A 6941-nucleotide genomic window follows, 5' to 3' on the forward strand; every position below is an offset into this window, starting at 1 on the left:
TTTCCTTCCCTCTACATGTATATGAGTGCCTGTCAACCATCCAGGACCCTGTTCAGATGCATGAGGAGGAAACCCCAGCTGTCTGACCGACCCCTAATCCAGCTCCCCCCACATCGACCTTGCCCAGCAGGAAGTAGCAAGACAACAAAGGCGCTCCCAATCCTATAACACAAAAGGCTGGAATGTTAGGGTTCTGACCTATAGCAACTCCCTCCCCAATGCAGCAGGGCCTCACAGGTTTGTAAGCCCCCGAGAATGCACGAACTGAGTTGATGAGCACCCTGGTCTTTGAAATCAAGAGAAGCAGACTTTTGTGCACCTTTTTGCCAAAGCCAGTAGGCTTTTCCTTTGATAAACAGATTTCACCTTTTGTCCGGAGACCTAAGGAGTCATTTCAGCACAGCAGGCTTTCCCTTTGATGATCTTAAAAGGTAAACAAACACCTTTTGACCCAGATCCTGGTGGACAGAAGGGGGAGGTTTTAGCAGAAGCTGTTCTGATAAGCTCTGGGCTCCTGCTTCCCCCACCTAATTTTTAAAAATATGTTCCTGCCTTCTGCATCCCCTGAGACCCCCCTGTAAAGACCCAAGCCCACAACCCGTGGGCTGACAATTTTCCTACCCCAAGGGGAAATGTCCCATGCAAATTTCCTTTGCTAATAAACTCTAACCTGCTGGAGTTTTTATCTGTGTCCTGGTGCTTTCTCCTGATTGACCAGATTCATGTATCCGAGTCATCTATCAAAACCAACTTACCAAAACTAGAACAAAGAGATGTACTAAGGTCTTCCAGCATACAAAAGAACAGGCATCAAAATGGCAGCAGACTGCAACCCAGAAGCCACCATACTCGCATTGCATTCAGATTTGCATAAGACATGCTCTGGTTAACCAAAAATTTGGGTTTTGCTTGTCTTTAAGGTATTTTTAAATTTTAGACTGTCTGAGAGTACCTAGATTCAGCCTCAGCATTGTGGTGACCTTCCCCAAATTCAACTATGCCCAATCCCCTAATTGAGATTATGTGAGGCCCCTCCTGAGACCTCAGGGGTAGACCTCTCTGCCCTACAGTAGGATAGGGGCTGAGACCTTAGCAGATGGCCTGAGAGTCCCTGGATCCGGCCTCCATGCAGTGGTGAGCTACCCAAATGGTGCTGTGACCAACCCCCTAATTGGGATTACATGAGGCCCCTCCCACTTCACCAGGGGCAGACCTCTATGCTCACAGTAGGAGCTGTGACCTTTGCAGACTACCCGAGAGTGTCTGGATCTGGCCTCTAGTGGTAAGCCTCCCCAAATCTTGCCATGCCCAACCTCAAATACTGACCATGTAAGACCTCGCTGCCCTACAGTAGGGTAGGGGCTAAGACCTAAGCAGACTGCCTGAGCGTGCCAAAATTGGGTCTCCCCTTACGGAACTTCCCAAATTGTGCTGTGAGTACCTGCCAGTGGGGTCCAAACATTAGAAGGAAGCCTGAGTATACCTAACTGGAGCCTGACTTAGGCCTCTGTGGGAGCACCTAAGTAGCTGATTTGAAGCCATCAGCTCCCTCCAAAATAAAATCTGAGAGAACCTGAAACCTCAACCAACCAGCTTTACCTACCCAATAAGAAAACAACCAATGCATACCATACCAATAATACAAACAGAAGAAAACTTCAACTCAACAAAAGGCTTAAGTTTCAGACCAGAATCACAAACAAAAGAAATCCACATGCCAAAATCACAATGGAAAAATAATAATATGGAAAACCAAAACAGCATGTTCCCACCAAACTCTACTCATCTTGTAGAAGAGTTCTACAAGGAGAACCTCCAAGAGATAACCCAGGACACAGAATTTAAAAGAACAATCATAAGTATGATCAAGGAATTCAACAAATTTAAAGAACACACAGACAAATCACAGAACTAAAAGAAGATTATTAGATAAACTTCTGATTGAATTCACAAAAGAGATAGAAACATTGAAGAAAACTCTGTCTGAAATGGAGAAGGAAGTGAAAAACTCAAAAGTCAACTTGAAACAACAGGAGAAAGCCTCACTGATAGAATGAATGAAATGGAAAACAGAATATCAACACTGGAGAATAAAGTTGAAGAATTGGACCACTCAAGCAAAGAATATGAAAAAAATTTTAAAATGCAGGAATGGAATATGTAGGAAATGTGGGACACCATGAAAAGACAAAAATCTACATATCACAGGCATAGAAGAAGAAAAATTTCAGGTTAACGGTATTGACTAGATCTTAAACAGGATTGTAGAAGAAAATTTCCCAAAATTAAAGAAAGACGACATCCCCATACACCAAAATTAAAGAAAGACATCCCCATACAGATACAAGAAGCACATAGAACATCAAATAGACAGGACCAGAAAAGAAACTCCCCACGGCATATCATAGTAAAAACACTAAAAGTATAGAACAAAGAGAGAATACTGAACACGTCAAAAGAAAAACTCATGCATAAAAGAAAACCCATCAAAATTACAGCTGACTTATCAATGCAAACTATGAAAGCCAGAAGCACATGAACCAAGGTATTCCCAGTTCTAAATTACCACAGATGCCAACCCAGAATACTTTACCCAGCAAAAATGTCTATTATAGTTGAAGGTGAAAGAAGAATCTTCTGTGACACAAATAGGCTAAAAGAATATGTGTCCACAAAACCAGCCTTCAAAGAAACCCTGCCATTCACAATAGCTGCAAATAAATAAATAAATAAATAAATAAATAAAAATCTTGGAACAAACCTGAATAAAGACATCAAAGATCTCTACAACAAAATTTTTAAATCTTTAAAGAAAGAGATTGAGATTGAAGAAGACACCAGAAGATGGAAGGACCTCTCATGCTCATGGATTGGAAGAATTAATACTGTGAAAATGACCATCCTACTAAAAGCAATATATAGATTCAATGCAATCCCAATCAAAATCCCCATGACGTACTTCACAAAATTAGAAATAACCATCCTTAAATTCATATGGAAGCACAAAAACCCCAGACAGTCAAAGCAACCCTGAGCACAAAGAGCAACACTGGGGGGATTACTTATGCCAGATCTCAAAGTATATTACAGAGCTATAGTCATAAAAACAGCATGGTGCTGGCACAAAAATAGACACATAGATCAATGAAACATCATTGAAGACCCAAACCTGAATACATGCAAATTCAGCCACCTGATATTTGACAAAGGTACCAAGAACACACAATGGAAGGAACATTTTCAATAAATGGTGCTAGCAAAACTGCAGCTCCACCTGTAGAAGAATGAAACTAGATCCTTATCGTTCACCTTGCACAAAAGTGAAACGTGAAATTTGAAACTCTGAAACTATTAGAAGAAAACATTGGCAGTAACCTACAAGATATAGGTGTAGGAAAGGACTTTCTAAATCAGACACCATTTGCTCAAGAACTAAGGTCAACAATCAACAAGTGGGACCTCATTAAACTAAAAAGCTCCTGTACAGCAAAATAAACAATCAAGAAAGTGAAGAGAAAACCCACAGAGTGAGAAAAAAATCTTCACCAGTGACATATCTGACAGAGGTTTAATATCCAGAGTTTATAAAGAACTTAAAAAGGGACTGGAGAGATGGCTCAGTGGTTAAGAACATTGACTGTTCTTGCAGAAGATCAGGGTTTGAATCCCAGTACCCACATGGCAGCTAACAACTGTCCGTAACTCCAGTTCCAGGGGAGCTGACAGCCTCTTCTGTCCTCTGTGGGCATTGCACGACACAGGTGCACTTACCTACATGCAGGCATAACATTCATACACATAAAATAAAAATAATAACCGGCGTGCTGACACACGCCTTTAGTCCTAGCACTCGGGAGTCAGAGGCAGGCAGATCTCTGTGAGTTCAAGGCCAGCCTGGTCTACATATTGAGTTCCAGGCCTGCTGGGGCTACAGGGAGACCCTGTCTCAAAAGGACAAAATAATATTAATAATAATAATAATAAAAAAACCAGCTAGGTGTGGTGGCGCACGCCTTTAATCCCAGCACTGGGGAGGCAGAGGCAGGTGGATCTCTGTGAGTTCAAGGCCAGCCTGGTTTACATAGTGAGTTCTAGGACAGCTGGGGCTCCCAGGGGGACCCTGTCTCAAAAAGACAAAAAAATAAATAAATAACTAAATAAACTTTAAAAAAAAAAAAAAAATTAAAAAACAAAGAATCAAGAAAACAAATGACCCAATTAAAAGATGGGCTAAAGAGCAAAACAGAATTCTCAAAGGAAGAAATAAAGATGGTTAAGAAACATTTTAAAAAGTGTTCAACATTGTTAGTAATTAGGGAAATGCAAATTAAAACCATCTTAAGATTTCACTTTACCCCAGCCAGACTGGCTAAGAACAAGAGAACAAATGATACCAAATGCTGGCAAGGATATGGAGAAAGTGGTATGCTCATTCACTGCAAACTCATACAACCCTTATGGAAAGCAGTGTGAACTCTTATAAAGAAAACAAAACAAAACAAAACAAAACAGAAACTAAAAATGAATTTACTATATGACGCAGTTATACCACTCCTTGGCATATACCCAAAGGACTCATTCTATGGCAGAGACACTTTGTACAACATGTTTGTTGCTGCTCTTTTCACAATAGCAAAGAGATGGAAGCAACCTAAGTGCCCCTCAGCTGATTGAGTGGTTAACAAAAATGTGGTACATTTATGCAATGGAGTTCTACTCAGCACTAAAGAAAGATAAAATCATGAAATTTGCAAGTAAATGGATGGATCTAGAAATTGTTATATGAAGTGAAATAAAAGACTAAGAAAAACAAAAGACGTATGTTCTTCCTCACTTGTGGATCCTAGAATCCTTATAAGTGAGTGCATATCCTGATGTAACTGCAGGAACCAGGAAAACAGAAGGAAACCAGGGAGGTAAAGGGAAATAGGAACGCAAGAGAACAGTAGGAGACATTCGTTACTAAGGGAGAAAAGTGTACAAACGGGATAGTTTAAAGGGGAGGAGAGGGAGGGCTATACAAGAAACTATGGGAATAAAGGGGGAAAGGAGCTCAAGAGTGGTGGAACCACAGCAGACAGAAATTATCAAGGGAGAAATGGGGAAAATGGGGACACTTTAAATGGGAAGGATGGGGAGGGAGGATAAGACAGGGAAAGAGAAGACATACACAGTGCCTAACTAGTATAAAAACCTACTGAAAAAATTACACAAGTAATGAGTCCATGAGTCCATGAGTCCAGCTAAAGACTACATAACAATAAACAGTGCCAGACAAGAGAAACCTTCCTTTGAGTAGGGTAGTCCAAGAGACTCCCAAAATTACACAGGCTATTGCCACAGTCCTTGATGGCCTCCCAGAACTTGATGGTAAGACCACATTGCTGAAGACAGCATATACTTTGGACACAGGATTTGCAACAATGGAGCTGGAACTGACCTGGAAGCCACCTCCCCTGAAGGCTAGTTCTTGTAGCTATGGAGAGCACTATGCAAGCTGTTAAGGGAGAACATGAATCTATGGTCCAATCCTAGCTTCAAGGCCTAAAAACTACATCAATGACCAGCACAGCAAACAACATTGGTGCAGTAGTGGCACTTTTATCTTGGGGGTTATCAATCAACAGCTACCTACTTGCACTTAAAGCCCACTCAATGGGAGGAAACTCATGTCTGGTGCTGTAAACCTAGCCAAATACATGTAGCAGGAGAGGTCATAGATCTTACAGGAAACCCCAAGGCTCTCATATCCCTAGACAAATGTAATTTCCTACTATGTGCAAAATATGAATCCTTAAAATTTACAGACAAGTATCCCTGTCACCACCCATCAAAGTAGCTTCTTTTGCAACAGACAGAGATTATTAGTTACACCACTGGTCACACACAGAGATTTTCTGTGGATTGCCCAAGCCTAAGTGGCATGACCAATTGGAAATAGTCCTACAGGTGCCTGGGACCCTTTTCATACAAATCTACAACAATGGTGTCAGCATGCACAAGACCCATGCAAACAAGCAAACAAAAACTCAGCACAGATATGGAAATGAACAACAGACCCCAATCTTAGTTGAAGAATTATTGGCAGCTGATTACTGCTGAGTAAGGAAGAGTTGATCTTCTTGAAGGGAGAAACTCTAGATAGGCTGACTAAACCCTGGTGGATGAATTTGCACTGAGGGACATCTGGGGATACTAACTTTAAATAATAGGTCTTAATACAAATGACAGAATGTAGCTGGGAGTGGTTGTGGTGGCACACGCCTTTAATCCCAGCACTTGGGAGGCAGAGGCAGCCAGATCTCTGTGAGTTCAAGGCCGGCCTGGACTACATAGTGAGTTCCAGGCCAGTTGGGGCTACAGGGAGACCCTGTCTCAAAAAGACCAAAAGAAAAATGACAAAATGTATGAACCCCAGTGGGGGTCAATGGGAAGGGTGCCAAAGGGGAAGAGGGAAGGTGATTTAATGTAAAAAATACACAAAAATTCTATTTTAATCAAAAGAAGATATTAAAAAATTTTTTTTTGTTAAAATCTTGTTATGTAGTCCAAGTCGGCTTTGGTCTTACAGCAATCCTCCAGCCTCAACACCATGTGCTGTTATTACAGGGGTATGTCACCATGCTCAGCAAGTCAGCAATTTAAGCACAAATTCATGATAATTTCTTATGGTTGTTCTAAGAAAACTAGCACAGAAAAACAAAAAATAAAATAAAGCAAAAAAAATTCGTCTCCTCATCCCACCCACACCAGCACACCAAACGTCAAGACTTGAATTCCATATTTAGAAAAGTTGTAATGAGGCCTGTAAAAAAACAAAACGGCTGTGGTGGCACACACCTTTGATCCCAGCACCTGCTACACAAAGCACGTTCCAAGCCAGCCAGGGCTACATAATGAGACCTTCTCAGAAACACTCCTACAAAAAAAAAAAAAAAGCC

The sequence above is a fragment of the Nannospalax galili genome, unplaced genomic scaffold (genome assembly GCF_000622305.1).
Source record: "Nannospalax galili isolate Female #2095 unplaced genomic scaffold, S.galili_v1.0 scaffold8, whole genome shotgun sequence".
Classification (NCBI taxonomy): Eukaryota; Metazoa; Chordata; class Mammalia; order Rodentia; family Spalacidae; genus Nannospalax; species Nannospalax galili.